The 16,898-nt window shown below is 46.9% G+C and overlaps 1 protein-coding gene across 2 annotated transcripts in view; it reads left to right on the plus strand.

Annotated features, from left to right (window-relative positions):
- PEBP4 (phosphatidylethanolamine binding protein 4) overlaps window positions 1–16,898 on the plus strand; it is a 276,596-nt gene that overhangs the window by 84,477 nt on the left and 175,221 nt on the right. The gene's annotated exons all lie outside the window — the stretch shown is intronic.

Genomic DNA, 16,898 nt, shown 5'->3' on the forward strand with positions numbered 1-16,898 from the left:
CACAGCCGGCTCCCAGGGATGAATTCATTATTGCAGTAACAAGGTTGACTCCCAAGTCAGTGAAGGGAAGGAATTTAAAGGTTGGGGGTATGTGGCCTGAAAGAGAAAGCAGGGAGGCAGTCACAGACCTCACCTAGAAACCAAAATAGCGAGCTAGACCACCAGCACCTCCATTTCTTAAAGCCCTGATGAATGGCTGAAAATTACTTGCCCCTGAAAAAAAAGAAAATAAAATAAATTCCACATTATCATTTCAATGACTCCTCACTTAAATACCAAAGAATCGGAAAAGCTGGTGCCTCATGTTGCTCCCAGAATCTAAGAAACGGTATCTTTCAGTTATCGGATTTGATTTCTTTGCAGCGTTACATTTTATACATATTTATTCATGCAGAACAGAAGCGCAGCGTTATTGAGGCTGCCACAGGAGCGGAAGGAAAAGCTGTTATACATAAGAATACACCGCATTTACGTTGTCGCACTTCGCAACAATTGAACTATATGCAACTTTTTTTTTTAAATAATAAAAAAACTCGGGCTTGCATTTAATTTGCTGATTTTTTTTCTTTCTTACTCCTGAATTTTCATATGCCATAGAAAATGTGGGGTAGGGGGCGTCAAGATCCTTTTCAAGATACAAAGGTTGGGGGCTGGCAAGAGGCAGTTTTAGCCGGGAGGGGTCTGGAATCCAGAGCAAGTTTGTAACTAGTTCTTTTTTAACAGGTGCAGTTAACTGAACTGCAAAACATTCATCTTCCAATTTAATAACTCATTCTCCCTGCATATAAAAGAGGGGTATTATAGTGCCAGATATTGCTTTTCTGGCTTTTGAGTATCAATGATGAATCCCCATCTTCTAATAAAATACATTTTCATAGTAATTGAAATAATAATTTTCTGCCTCATCATTTTCCCAGGTACTTAAAAAAACAGGGCTTTTGACTTCTTTCCCTTGCCCCTGTCCTGACCTTATTTTCTTTTAACTGAAATTCCTTCAGCTCCTGAGTGGCAAGAGTCCCTGCTTCTGGCATCTGGCCTCCCTGGTAGTCACAGGCACAGGATTGGCTTCAAACACATAGAGCCACTTAGGGGGACTAAGATAGCAAGACTGGGAGACCTTGGCTGTGTTTGTCTTTTTACCTCCATTTACTTAGGGAACTGAGCTGTCCCTAACCGGTAGCCGTAGTAGATTCTGACTCATGGTGATCCCATGTGTGTCAGAGTAAAACTGTGCTCCATAGGGTTTTCAGTGGCTGGTTTTTTAGAAGTTGATGGCCTTGCCTTTCTTCTGAGGCATCTCTGGGTGGCCTCAAATCTCCAACCTTTTAGTAAGCAGCTGAGCACGTTAACCATTTGCACAAAAGAGGGACTCCTGGAGTTGTCCCTAGAAAGGCACAAATGTAAACAGGCAGCTGGGGGGCAGCCAGAGAGGAGTGGGGAAGGGCCCCAACTTTACAAATCCCGAAGTTCACACTAGGCCAAACCTAAATCTCTCCTAACACCCCCAAGGTCAAAATCTGGGGCTTCCCCTCCCCTTTCCACAATCACCTCTTAGGCTGCAAGTGACTGCATTCCTGTGAAGTTAAAATGAATATCAGCGTATTAAGGGCAGCATTAATTTCTCAAGTCTAAAAACAGGGAGGGGGTGATGTGGGCAATGAAGGTATTTCCCACCGTGTCATGTGTTTAATCTATCCTCTGTTAGTAGGGCTGACTTCAAATGCTATCTTGGAGAGCTTAACCAGAAAGTACAGAAAAATATAAAGTTGCCACCTAAGATATTTTTTCCTCTCATCCTTTCCTCCATGGCTGACAATGAGGAGAAAGAAAAAAATATGTAACTAAGATTATAATGGATTTAGAAGTCCCTGGGTGTTGCAAACATTTAATGTATTGGGCTGCTAACTGAAAGGTTGGAGGTTCAAGTCCACCCAGAGGCACCTTGGAAGAAAGGCCTGGTGATCAACTTCTGAGTAATCAGTCTTTGAAAACATTATGGAGCACAGTTGGGGTCCCCATGAGTCAGAATCAACTCCGTGGCAACTGGTTGTATAATGGGTTTAAGAAGAGCAGTTGAGTTACAATCTCTCCAGTAACTGTACCAGCCTTGGAAGATTTTCCTAGCCCTTTCTCTTCATACTCACCCAGAAAAGGATGATTTTTGGTGAGATCTTGGTCAGTTTAAGCTGTAATTTAACTTTGCCTATAGAAATTCTCTCCCATTCTATGTCTAATCTTTCCTCATGTAGTAAAAAGAACTCGAGTCAGGAATCAGGATTTGGGACCAGTAACATTTGGCCAGGAAATCAAAGTAGCTATTTTGAGTGAAAACCTTTGATGGCAATGCCTTCACATACGGTAGTTGAAGTAATAATTTTCTGCCCCTTCATTTCTCCAGGCACTTAGAAAGGGCTTTGACTTCTTTTTCTTTCCCCTGACCGTTTTGTTTTGGGTCCCAACCAAAGCTTACACATGGCCCTGGTCTGTCCCAGGGGGCAGGCTTCACCGTGCAGGGCAGTGGCCAGCACACTCAACACCTTCATGCAAATTACAAAAACGAATCCTGTCCCTTGGCTTGATACATTCTAGGCCAGGATGCCTGGCTTGACAAGAGAGGCCAGGCTGGATTTCAGGGCCCAGTCATCCCCTTGACCAGGAAACTTTGTGCAGTGTAAGCACTGCATAATTCTGCTGGCAGTGGATTGTAATCACAAACATAGCTTTTGAGTTAGAAAGATCCGGGTTCAAATCCTGACTCCACCACTTTCTGGCTATGTTATCTTGGGCAAGTAGCTTGATTTCGTAATATAAGGACTACTTGAGATACCATGTGTAAACCTCTTAGCACAGTGCCTGGCACTAAATCTGTAGTGGCTGTCATTCCAGAGACGCCTTTTTCAATCCTTTAGTCCCCAAGAGAGGCAAGGGTGAAGCTAAGTTTTCTGCAACAGGGACGGAGGGGACAAACCTTGGGCCTAAGCGTGGATGTGACTTGTCCTTAGGACAGAATTTCTAGGCCAGATGATCTAATCTGCTAGAGACAGGAGAGGGCAGGAAGGAGAGAAAACCAGAGGATCCTTGACTTTCGCTTGTAGACATAGGCTGGACTCTTGCGCCTGCTTATGGGTGCTCTATCCCAGCTGTTCCTGTTTCTCCATTTCAGTGCACCCACCTCTCTCCAGAGCCCAGCAGCATTTCAGGGGATTGAAGGGTCTTGCTTTACCCTGGACTTTGGAATTGCCGGGGGGTGGGGGGGGGGGTGGTCAGAGGGCAGCAACAAGAAGTCTTTCTTTTACTTCCCTGCCCTCATTTGGTTTGAGCAGGAAAGGAAAAAGTCCAGAGTATCCTCCAGGATGTCACCCCGTCTAGGGCCATGCTTGATCCTGAGAATTTTGAGGTGAGATTTTTTCCAGAGCAAAGCCCCTTCTCTGGCAGCGACCAGGGGCTTCTTTGGATAGGTAAGAACCAGCCATTCAGAGACTGAAAATTTACTGCTTGGAAAGACCTGGGGCCGTTCAGTTTTGTTCCCTCTTCTTGTTGTGCTCATCAGACCCTCAGTTCCGCATCTCCCTGAGAGAGCTGCAGAGAAGCCAGACCAACTGTGGAGGGGCATGGCTTCCTCAGGAAAATGTGTGGGCCTGTGATCACTGCTCAGTTCAAACCAACATGCATTTATTCATCCGTTGAGTCAAATCCAACTCATAGTGACCCTATAGGACTCAGTAGAACTGCCCCATAGAGTTTCCAAGGAGCACCTGGTAGATTTCAACTGCTGACATTTTGGTTAGCAGCGGTAGCTCTTAACCACTACACCACCAGGGTTTCCTCTTCATCCTTAAAGACTTACATTGTGTCATTTCTGTTCTAAGTCCTGGGGATACATCAGTGAGCAAAACAGACAAAGTTCTAAGTCTTGTGGAGCTTACTTTCTCATAAGGAGGAGACGTATTTAAAAATAAACATAGAGACATACACCAAAAAATCTACATAAACATGCCATATAGCAATCTATAAGTAAGTTCAATGTGAAAAAAAAATTGAGCAGAACAAGGGAGACTGGATGTACTGGCAAGGGAGAGGTTTGTCATCTAAATAGGGGTAGCAGGGTGAGAAAGAGACATTTAAATAAAGAGGTTGAAGGAGGAGCCAAGGGCAGAAGGATCAGGCAGAGGGACCAACCAGTGCAAAGGCCATGAGGCAGGAGTGTGCCTGATATGTTTGAGGAATAGCAAGGAGGCCAGTGTAGCTGGAGAGGACTAGAGTCAGGGAGAAAGAACTAGGATGGTGTGGGGAATGGAGTGCAGGCCAATCCCATAGGGCCTTGTAGTCCTTGTACATTGTTGTCGTTGTTAGTTACTGTTGAGAGGATTCTGACTTATGGTGACCCCATGTGTGCAGAGTAGAACTACTCCATAGGATTTTTAAGGCTGTGACCTTTCAGAAGCAGATCGCCAGGCCTGTCTTCCGAGGCACCTCGGGTTGGGTTGGAACCAACAGCCTTTCAGTTGGAAGTGCAGCACTTAATTGTTTCACCATCCATTGGCTACCATAGTCCTTGTATAGGCTGTGGCTTTTACTCTGAGAGAAATGGGGATCCACTGGAAGGATCTGAGCATAGGAGTGACATGATCTCACTTCTATTTTAACACTACTTCTGTGGCTACTGTGCTGAAAATACCGCAGGGGCCCAGAATGGAAGCAGGGAGGCTAGCGCAGTAATCTTGGTGAGAGATGATGGTAGCTGCAAGGTGGGCGAGAGCGGTCAGATTCTGGATATATTTGATTGTAGACCCAACGGGATTTCCTGATGGATTAGATGTGGGTGTGAGAGAAGGAAGAATCAAAGATGACACCGAGATTTTTGGCCTAAGCAACTGGAAAGATGGAGCTGCCATTAACTGAGCCAGGGAGACTGTGGATAGAGCAGATTTGAAGGCGGGGGTGGGCAGGATAAGGGCAGAGATCAGGAGGTCTGTTGTGGACATGTTGAGTTGGCGCTAGGTATCCTAGTGGCAATGTCCCTACGTGGCACAAATGGTTAAGAGCTCAACTAAAATAGCTGAAAAGTTGGCAGTGAAGTCCACCCAGAGGCACCTGGGAAGACAGGCCTGGTGATCTGCTTCTGAAAAGTCACAGCCTTGAAAATCCTATGAAGCACAGTTCTACTCTGACATACATGGGGTTGCCATGAGTCAGAATCGACTTGATGGCAACTAACAACAACAAAGTGGAGGTGTCAGGGAGGCAGCTGACTGTACGGGTCTGGGGTTCAGCGGAGGTTGATGCTGGATACGTAAGCGTGTCTGGGGCTCTTGCTGTGTATAAGACACTGGGCTGAGCGCTGTGGGGAATACAAAGAAGAAGGAACGTTACTCCCCTCCCCCCGCACCACCCCCAGCTCTGCCCAGGCCTTACTCAGCAGCTGAATGGAGCGAAGGAGGGCATTGCAGGAAGCAGGCGCACCCACTGGACAGCCGCTCCTTGAAGCCTTACTGAAGCTCAAAGGCAGGTGAACAAAATCAGGCTACCAAAAATTCCACCAAAGACACAATCAGATACAAGACAAACCCTGAGATCACCTTGACTGTCCACGACTAAAAAGAGGGGAAAAAGAAGAAACCAGGATGGTTTTATCCTTTCTTGAGAAGCAATAAAATAGACACTTCAGATTTTGGAAAATTATCACAATAGCCTCTGACATAGTCCATTTGCCTTCCCACTTGCCCTGTGAGGCGGGTAAAGAAAGGAAGAAAAGCTGAGAGGGAGGGTCCACCGGACCTGCTGGCTCCCACCGGGGCAGTCACTTCAGCTCTCTGCTCTCCTCTCCTTCAGCTCAGCCCCCAGCCACTTGCCAAGCAGCCAGATCAACCCCAGGCTGGGCTGGGCTGGGCTGGGCTGGGCTGGGCTGGGCTGGGCTGGGCTGGGCCATGCTGTCTGCGGTCTGGATCCATATGCAGAGGTAGCTGTCTAAAAGGAGGCGAGCTAGGAGGGTTCGCCACCTATTAGAGGCCAAATCTCTAATATAAGCAGCACAGGTCCTGGGGTTAATGCACCTGCGCTGTGGTCCTCGCCCTGAAATATAGTCAGTTGCTCAAGCAAGAGCCGTGTTTTCATATTAAACATCCCTGAGTCTTTCTTGTTGAAGTGGCAGATGGTGAATCTCATGCAATGACGTGAGCAAAGGCCCCTCTATTTCCAGCCTGGGACTGGGAATCTGCAGAGAAGCTGCTACTCTCATTCTGTGTACTGAAGGTTGCAACTCTTGCTCGGGGATGTTTCTCAGAGGGCTGGGGCCAGGAGGGTGAAGAGCAGTGAACTGGCCTCTGTCCCGTGTTCTCCAATGCGGAAAGGGGAACCAGGGCACTCTGGGAACCCTGGACCTGCCATCCACAACCTGAAAATCTAGTGCTTTAATAAGCTGAGGCTGATACTAGAGCCAGAGCACCGGAGAGGCCTCAGAGAGATGGGCAGAATGGTGCAAGTGGGGGGTTATTAATGGAATGTTTTTGCAGCCTCATATCTGGGGGAGAGGGAAAGTAAGTTATGAAATATGACCAGATTAATGAAAACGTGCATGGTAACAGCTCATCCTAGATGATTCTACCCAGCACTTTGGCACCTTCTGACCCAGATATGTTGACAGAGTCCAATGTCCAACACCCAGCTTTTTCACCTCCAAAAATAGAAAAAGATTTATAACACAGTAATAACCTTCAGCAATCTCAGCCCACTCCTAGACCACCCTCTTAGGACCCCAAGGGAATTACCCCCTCAGGACTGGGTGTTAGAATGATACTGCTGTTGTTAGCTACCCACAAGTAGGCCCTGACTCATGGCAACCCCTTGCACAAGGAAATCAGATGTTACGATCCATAGGGTTTTCACTGGCTGATTTTTTTTGAAAGTAGATCTCCAGGTCTTCCTTCCTAGTCCGTCTTACTCTGGAAGCTCTGCTGAAATCCATTCAGCATCATAGCAACACGAAAGCCTTCACAGACAGATAGGTGGTGGCTGTGCTTGAGGTGCATTGATGGGGAATTGAACCTGGATCTCCCACGTGGAAGTTGAGAATTCTACTGCTGACCACCACTGCCCCCAGGATGATGGTACTAGGGGTTTGGAATTCTCTACTTGAGGTACTTCAGAAGACTACTTCTCCCTGGTTTTTTCCCTCTTCCCTCCTGTCACACAGATTTGAAGTTTCCTCAAGTGCCCTCTGGTCTCTGCAAGGCTCTCTTTGCTGGAATGCCCTTCCTCCTTTACCCGACTTGACCCGCTCCTCTTTTCCATTAAGAGAAAGCCAAGCAACAACACCTCGTGGAAGCTGTGTATTCCAGGTGTTCTTTAATAACATTTCCTTCTTTTTTTCTTATTATAAAACTCATGGCCAGCACAGAAAATACAGAGCATTCTAAAAATGAAGAAAACAAAAATTACCCATCATTTTGACATCTCTTGGTCTTTTTCCTATGTGTGTTTATTTTTTAATTCAGAGTATACGTACTGTTTTGTGATCTGCTTCCCCCTCCTCCCCCAGCCACGTAGGGCTGTATATAAAAAAAAAGGCTGTAGAGTTAAGCAAAAAAGAAGCAGTTTAGCATAGTGGTTAAGTGTGGGTGGGCTCTGGAGTCAGACTGTCTGGGTTCAAGTCCTGACTGCACCAGTACTGAGAGCTGGGCAAGTGAGTGAATTTCTCTGTTTCCGTGTTTAGAAAACTGTGGTTTACGCCATATTTTGATCTATAATTTTGTTTTCTCTCTCCCTTGCTAGGCTGTGAATTCCTGGAGGCCATAGAGTGACTCTTGTTCATCTTTGTGTCCTATGGCTCTAGCACAGTACGTGATTAAAACCCAAAAAAATCCAAGCGCATTGCCGTGGGGTCAATTCCAACTCATAGCAACCCTATAGGACAGAGTAGAACTGTCCCCCATAGAGTTTCCAAGGAGCGCCTGGTGGATTCGAACTGCTGACGTTTTGGTTAGCAGCAGTAGCACTTAACCACTACACCATCAGGGCTTCCTAGTACGTGGCTGGCATTCTAAAAATGTTAAATGCGCGAGAAACCCCAAAGACTAGGGCTGGGAATCAGATGAAAATCTTTTGAATTTCAGGTCCCAAGATTTGTGTTTGTGGCCTTGTTTCTCACACCTATTAGCTAAAGGGGGCAAATAAGTTGTTATCTGATGCTCCCATTTCGGCATTTGTAAAATGGAAAGCGACAGGGTGATTGTGAGACGAGCAAGACAATTTTGTGGACCTGCTCTGTCAACTGTAAAACTTCGCAAGTGAAGTTCGTATTTATTAATTTCTCGTGGCACTCTCTGGCTCTGAATGGGGACAAGCACGGAGCCCTCAGTCCGGGAGAGAAACGAACGGGAGGAGCGCTCAGCCCCGCTGTCCTGCAGGGCTCGGCGGCTCCCAGAGCCAGCACCGCAGGGCGCCGAGCAGACTCCGGCCGCTTTGCCGACCGGACGCCGCCGAGGCGCCGGACCCCACATGGGAGCGCCTGTCCCGAGTCGGAAGTGTGGGTGTTTGGGCGCCCGAGTTGAGGGCGCAGTGCCGGGAGGGCGCGCGGAGAGTGAGGGGCGCACCAAGGCCCGAGCTAGGGAGGGCGCGGGGTGCGCCGGCCTTCCCACAGCCCCCACGGCCCCGCAACCGGCCCAGCCTCGGCGGGGTTCGAGCCCGGGGCTTCTCGGGGCGCCGCCGCCGCCGCCGCTCGGCCCCCATCACCGCTGCCTTCTCCTTCCCCCGGTGGCCGATCTCTCCACCCACCAGATCCGGTGGGGAGAATCCTATACCCTTTTTCTAGGATCCGGGCAGGGGGGTGGTGGCTAGAACGGAGTCTTCCTTTGCCTCCTACTCTCAGGCAAAATCGGATTTTTTCTGAACAGGATGGGGTGGGGGGCCGTCTGCGCTGGGGCGGAGGGAATTCCTTCCCCGGCAGGCGGCGGCCCCGGCAGCAGCGCCTTCCCTTTTTTAGCTCTTCCCCGAGGCTCTTTCTCCTCGGCGCGGCCGGGGGGTGGCGGCAAGCTCCACCTCGCTGTTGGGGAAACCGTCGTCCCCCCTCGCACCCCACCGGGCGCCCGGGGAGGGGAAGGTGGGAAGGTCCGCGAAGCCGGGGACCCTCTGCCGCCATCGCCGCCGCCGGCCGTGGGTCGCCGGGGAGACTTGCTGAAGGGAGACCCGGGGTGATTCCCATCCGCCTGCAGCTCTTCCACGGCTGCCCTGATTAAAGAAGTGTTTTGTAATTTTGAAAAAAAAAAAAAAAAACATCTTCATTCTCACCCCCCAGGCTGTTTCAGAAATGGCACTGAGTCAGACCTGAGTCACAGGATAACGTCCCCCCCCCCTCCCGCCCCAATCCCGCGGCTTCTGCAGTTCTTCCTCCGCCCGCCCCCAGGTCCCGCTTTCCCACCCCCGGCGGGGTCTCCGCGTCTGGCACCGCAGGCTTCTGCCTGGCGCCTGACCCCAGCCCTCCGGCCCACCCTGCCTGCCTCCATCGCGCTCACTGCGATACCTGCCCACCCGCCCGGGGGCCAGCCCTGCCTCTCGGCCCGCCCCCTCCGTCCCCCGGCTGCTATGAAGTAGGCTGGGCTAGGTCCTGAGGCAGCAATCATGTCCTCAGACCCTGAAAAGGCCGAGCTCTGCCCCTTGCCTCGGCCCAAGACAGTCCACCTGCCCCGGACCTTCCCGAACAGATGGTGCATGTTCGAGTCTTTGGGTCTGCTTAGCAGGAGCCGGGCGCTCCGTGGTGGCCAGTGTCTCCCGTGGGAGTGTACTGTGGTGCACGCCACCCTCTAGGACTTGGTCAGCTTCTTGCACCTCTGGCTACCTACTTCCTCACCCCTTCCACCCCTTCCTGAGCGCTCTGCGGAGAAGGTGCCACACAACTCTATTTTTAGTCCTAACAAGCTGCCTGCCGAGGAGCAGCTTCCATCTGCAGCACTCAGAGCCCTTTACAAATGCTAATGAATGGAAGCTGCTTCCCCCAGAGTGACTTAGATCCCCATTGCTCCCCGCCTTCCCCACCGTCTACGGTTTCCTAATGGGAAAATTGCGGCACGGGGTTAGGGTATGGAAACGTGATCAAGCCCAGGACAGAGCCCCAAGGTTTCTTGTGGCCTCTCGATGGTTCTGTGGGTCTCCACCACCTTGTGACTCCTTTTACTTGACAAGTCAGAGCCAGACAGGCCAAGTTCGTAGGTCAGACAGTCCCTGTCCTCAATGAGCTGAGGCCCAGTGGGAGAGATGGACATAGAAACAGATTGTTAAAATACAAATACTTGGCCCCACAAAACTGTTTCTGCAGAGGGTTTTACAGAAGTACAGACATCTCATCTCACCCAACCTGGCAGGGAGGAGGGATGTCAGGTAAGGTTTCCTGGAGGAGATGATGCCTGAGCTGAGACTATACTGGAGAATTGAAGTTAATAAAGTGAAGGGCAGGGGGCATGAGGCATCCCATTAACAAAAGCACAGGGTCGAATTAGTGGAGGCGAAAATGTTCCGTGTGCTAAAGTGGGAGTTGAGGTTGGAGAGGACTGTGCTAGCTGTCTGGCCCTGATCTCTGAGCCATTCATGGGTTTCAAGCAGAGACACGGTCAGATTGGAGTTTTAAATAGATCATTCCGGTGGCCGGGAGAAGGGTGGGTTGGATGGGATAAGAGTGGAAGCTGGGAGACCAACTAGGAAGCTTTTGTAATAGTGGAGGCAAGAGAAATGCCTGAACCCAAGCCGTGTTGGTGCCATGGAGAGGACAGGATACATTTTAGAATTGCTTGACAGTTACTTAACTGGAAATCCAAGGTAACATAATCTTTTTTTTTTTTTTTTTTCTCCCTCCCCTCCATAGCCTACTGTTAGGCTGGCAGGGCAAACATCTACCAAGGACTTCAGCCAGGTGTAATCACACAGGTGACACACTTCCCTTTTGCGCTGAACGCCTGGTGCTCCTAGAGAGCAGAGACCTCTTCTATCTCTGCCATGGCAACTAGCAGTCTGCGCTCCCGAATGGTGGCTGAATGAATGGTGCTTTGATCAGGAAAACGGGTAGAAAATACTCTCATCAACTGCAGATGCAGGACCCTAACCACTCCTCATCCTAGTGGAGTTAAAACCCAGTTCACACTTTAAATGGGAACCAACCCTCCCTCCACAGGCCCTCGTTGAATCAGAAAGTCCTGCCAACTGCAAAGACTTTTGCTTCAGAAGCTGTGGGAACCCTCCTACCAGCTAAGGCCCTGTTTTCCAACTAAAAAATCATGGAGCCATTCTTTGAAAACCTGAAAATATGTTCAGATATGGAGCAGGCTGTGCAGAAGGCGGGCTTGTGTCATGGCCCTTGGAAGGCACCCTTGTGGGCACAGAGAGGAGAGTGGCATGGAGGGACTCACCCACATTTAGCAATTTTGTATGTTAGGGTAGGGGGAATGCAGGAGATAGGTCTTACCTAATTCTCCATGCTGTCAGTGTTGCTCCATGAGAATCCTACCGCTGCCTTTTACTGTGAATAGCTTCCTTTTCTCATCTTTCCAGTATTAAATCCAGTAGTTCTACTGTGGTAATAAAAGAGGAAGTCAGCATTCTGGATAAGAGCGTGGGCTCCAGTATAGGCTCAGACCCCATCTCCTCCAATTCTACTAGCTGTGTGAAGCCTGTAGCTTAGAGAAGTGACTTATGCAGCCTTTTGAAACCTCACCTTCCTCATCTGTAAATTGGGTATTACATAGTTTATAAGAGTTAGTGACTATTTAAGCATAGAATAGTGTCTGATACATGGTAAGACCTCAATATTAATATTGCCAGAGTCCTTTATTCTATATTTGGCCTGGCTATACTTCCCAGCTCCTCACCAGCTGATCAACACAAGTTGCTGTTTTGGGATCCTGTGAAGTCTTCCCTCATTCCATTCCTTTATTTTAAGTCCTATGTACTTAGGAAGGGCACCACTGACCCTGTAATTGCTGAATAACTCTTTTGGGGACCAAAAAAAAAGGCTTTATTTAGGAGAAGAGTGCCATTTTACACTGAAAATGAGATACTGTTGTAAGAATTGACTAGAATACAAAATCATAGAATGTCCTAGCTGGAAGACATCTTGGAGGTACTAATTCAAGCTGACATTTTTCAAAGGCCCCGAGAGATGGAGTTACTCGTGTGACTAGTGGGAGATGGAGGTCTCCTGCTCCTGGTGTCTCCTGAACATCACTGCGTAGCTTCCGCTGGGCTCTTCTGTCACCCCATGTATTCAGTCCGTCCTGAGTCCTCTTTGGCCTTTCCTTTCCCCTCTTGCCATCTCTACTTCTGGTCAAGACCCTTCAGCCTAGGCCAAAACCATCCGTCCCTGTAGCAGTCAGGGTTCAACAGAGAGCAGAACCATCAGGAGATATATATTAAAGGCTTATTGCAAGGAATTGGGGGCTGGCTGGGCAAGTCCAAAATTTATAGGGCTGGCTGTCAGGAAGGGATGGCTGGGACTCTCAGGCATCAGCTAAAGTTGCAGTCCACAGGTGAAATTTCTTCTTCTTCCAAGAAACCTCGGTTCTGCTCTTAAAGCCTTTCAACTGATTGAATCAGGCCCAACCAGATTACCTAGGATAATCTCCTTAATGTTAACTGATTATGGATGTTAATCATCTCTACAAAATACCGGCACAGCAACACCTGGATTATGTTTGCTTGAATACCCACAGCTGTCGTTGATTCTAACTCATAGCAACCCTACAGAGCACAGTAGAACTGCTCCATAGGGTTTCTTTACAGAAGCCGACTGCCACATCTTTCTCCCATGGAGTAAGTGGTATTCAATATTCTTTGTCAACACCACAATTCAAAGGTGTCAATTCTTCTTCAGTCTTCTTATTCACTGTCCAACTTTCGCATGCATATGTTGTTGTTAGGTGCTGTCAAGTCAGTTCCAACTTATAGCAACCCTATGCACAACAGAATGAAACACTGCCCAGTCCTGAGGCATCCTTACAATCATTGTTATACTTGAGCGCATTGTTGCAGCCACTGGGTCCATCCACCTGGTTGAGGGTCTTCCTCTTTTGCACCGACCCTGTACTTTACCAAGCATGATGTCCTTCTCCAGGGACTGATCCCTCCTGACAACATGTCCAAAGTATGTAAGACGCAGTCTCACCATCCTTGCTTTTAAGAACCATTCTGGTTGTACTGCTTCCAAGACAGATTTGTTCATTCTTTTGGCAGTCAATGGTATATTCAATATTCTTCACCAACACTACAATTCAAAGGTGTCAATTCTTCTTCGGTCTTCCTTATTTGTTGTCCAGTTTCACATGCATATGATGTGATTGAAAATGCCATGGCTTGGGTCAGGTGCACCTTAGTCTTCAAGGTGACATCTTTGCTTTTCAACACTTTAAAGAGGTCCTTTGCAGCAGATTTGCCCAATACAATGCATCTTTCAATTTCTTGACTGCTGCTTCCATGGGTGTTGATTGTGGATCCAAGTAAAATGAAATCCTTGACAACTTCAATGTTTTCTCCATTTATCATGATGTTGCTCATTCGTCCAGTTGTGAGGATTTTTGTTTTCTTTATGTTGAGGTGTAATCCACACTGGAGGCTGTGGTCTTTGATCTTCGTCAGTAAGTGGTTCAAGTCCTCTTCACTTTCAGCAAGCAAGGTTGTATCACCCACGTAACGCAGGTTTTTAATGAGTCTTCCTCCAATCCTTATGCCCCATTCTTCTTCATATAGTCCAGCTTCTCAGACTATTTGCTCAGCATACAGATTGAATAAAAAAAAAAATTTTTTTTTTTTTTTATATTGAATAGGTATGGTGAAAGGATACAACCCTGACACACACCTTTCCTGACTTTCAACCACTCAGTATCTCCTTGTTCTGTCCAAACAACTGCCTCCTGATCTATGCACAGGGTCCCCAGAAGCACAATTAAGTGTTCTGGAATTCCCATTCTTTGCAACTTTATCCGTAATTTCTTATGATCCACGCAGTTGAATGCATAGTCAATAAAACACAGGTAAATATCATTCTGGTATTCTCTGCTTTTAGCCAGGATCCATCTGACATCAGCAATGATATCCTTGGTTCCATGTCCTCTTCTGAATCCAGCCTGAATTTCAGGCAGTTCCCTGTCAATATACTGCTGCAGCCACTTTTCAGTGATCTTCAGCAAAATTTTGCTTGCATGTGATATTAATGACATTGTTTGATAATTTCCACATTCGGTTGGATCACCTTTCTTGGGAATAGGTATAAATATGGATCTGTTCCAGTCAGTTGGCCAGGAAGCTGTCTTCCATATTTCTTGGCATAAACGAGTCAGCACTTCCAGTGCTGCATCCATTTGTTGAAACATCTCAATTGATATTCCATCAATTCTTGGAGCCTTGTTTTTCACCAATGCCTTCAGTGTAGCTTGGATTTCTTCCTTCAGTACCATCGGTTCCTGATCATATGCTACCTCTTGAAATGGTTGAACGTCAACTAATTCTTTTCGATATAATGACTTTGTGTATTCCTTCCATCATCTTTTGATGCTTCCTGCGTCATTTAATATTTTCCCCATAGAACCCTTCACTATGGTAACTCGAGGCTTGAATTTTTTCTTCAGTTCTTTCAGCCTGAGAAACATTGAACGTGTTCCTCCCTTTTGGTTTTCTATTTCCAGCTCTTTGCCCATCTTATACTTTACTTTGTTTTCTCCAGCCACCCTTTGAAATCTTCTGTTCCGTTCTTTTACTTCATCTTTTCTTCCTTTTGCTTTAGCAGCTCGATGTTCAACAGCAAGTTTCAGAGTCTCCTCTGACATCCATCTTGGTCTTTTCTTTCTTTTCAATGACCTCTTGCTTTCTTCATGTATGATGTCCTTGATGTCATTCCACAACTTGTCTGGTCTTCAGTCATTAGTGTTCAACGCATCAAATCTATTCTTGAGATGGTCTCTAAATTCAGGTGGGATATACTCAAGGTCATACTTTGGCTGTTGTCAACTTGTTCTGATTTTCTTTAGTTTCAACATGAACTTGCATAGGAGCAACTGATGGTCGGTTCCACAGTTGGCCCCTGGCCTTGTTCTGACTGATGATATTGAGCTTTTCCATCGTCTCTTTCCACAGATGTAGTCGATCTGATTCCCGTGTAGTCGATCTGGCGAGGTCCATGTGTGTAGTCGTCATTTACCTTGGTGAAAAAAGGTATTTGTGATGAAGAAGGCATTGGTCTTGCAAAATTCTATCATGCGACCTCCGGCATCGTTTCTATCACCAAGACCATATTTTCCAACTACCGATCCTTCTTCTTTGTCTCCAACTTTCTCATTTCAATCACCAATAATTATCAATGCATCCTGATAGCATGTTTGATCAATTTCAGACTGCAGAAGTTGGTAAAAATCTTCAATTTCTTCATCTTTGGCCTTAGTGGTTAGTGCATAAATTTGAATAATAGCGGTTATAAATGACAACTGAAACAATTTTCTGTTTCTTTTCATTTCCCTCTGTCCACCACCTTTCTGTCAAGAGAAGTTCTTGGTTCTTGATGTCTCTTTATAACCAAGTGGACATCCTTTGGACCTAAGGAAATTCAGAATTCAGATAGGATGCAATACTCTGAGAAAAGCCAAAATAGAAAATAGATCCTTGACATCAGAGAGACCTTGGTTAAACCCCCTCTTATGGTTTTAAAGAGATTCTCTGAAGAGTTCTGATAAATGAAATTTACATCAAATCTTGCCAAAATGAGATCAATAGAATAGCATAATAGTATGAGTTTGCCTGCCTGGGTTTAAATTCTGGCTGTATCACTTAATTTCTTATATAAACTGGTAAACCAAACCATTTGCTGCCAAATACAATTCCGACTCATGGAGACACCATGTGTTTCAGAGTAGAACTGTGCTCCATAGGGTTCTCAAGACTGTAACCTTTCGGAAGTAGATTGTCAGGCCTTTCTTCTGAGGTGCTTCTGGGTGGGTTTGAATTGCCAAACTGTCAGTTAACAGCTGAGTGAGTGCTTAACTGTTTATGCTCCTTGGAAACTCTATAGGGCAGTTCTACCCTGTCCTATACTGTCACTATGAGTCGGAATCAACTCAACAGCACTGGGTTTGGTTTTTGGTGCCTCAGTTTTATCATTTGTAAAATGGGGACAGTAACAGGCATTTATTTATCCTAGATAAAACCTACCACCTAGATTTGTTATGAGAATTAAATTAGTCCACAGAAAGCACTTAAAAGCCTAGCAAATGCAAAGAGCTCAATACATTTTAACTGCTGCTGTTATTAAATATCACAGGGCAAATTGAACTGCCACTTCTCCCTCTGCATATGTTCAGATCAGTAGGCTTAGAGTAAGGTGCTTTTGTAAAGTCCCCCACTCTACCATGTGGGCTTGGAGTCTAAACCTGTGGCCCTGGACCTGAATTAAGTGACAGCTCTGGCAAGGAGAAGGGCACGGACTTCTAGCTTGTTGAGTCATCTGGTAGTAGCTTCACTGGGTGGGTCAGTTAGAAGTCAAGGAGCCCTTCATTTCAAGGGGCTGAAAATTAATTCTATTTTAACAAATATTTATTGGACATCTTTTATGTTCAGTATGTTGTGCCGGGCACTGGAGATACTGAGATAAGATAAGCTTACAGGTGAGGCGACTAACATGGAAACCTCCAAGTACCCCTTGCAGCAGCATGCAGTCAGGACTGCACAGAGCCACCAACAATATGCTCAGGAAGCTGGGCTTGGACAGACTCAGGGAGAGACTGTGGCTTACTCATCCTTGTGTCCCTGTTGGCTAGCACAGTGCCTGACACAGAACACATGCTCACGAAATCTTTGTGAATGATTAATTATAACTGAGGGTCTTGAAGAAAGCTTCATGAATGAGGTACCCTGGGTTTTAAGACAGTCAAATT

The sequence above is a fragment of the Loxodonta africana genome, chromosome 19, assembly GCF_030014295.1.
Source record: "Loxodonta africana isolate mLoxAfr1 chromosome 19, mLoxAfr1.hap2, whole genome shotgun sequence".
NCBI classification, from domain to species: domain Eukaryota; kingdom Metazoa; phylum Chordata; class Mammalia; order Proboscidea; family Elephantidae; genus Loxodonta; species Loxodonta africana.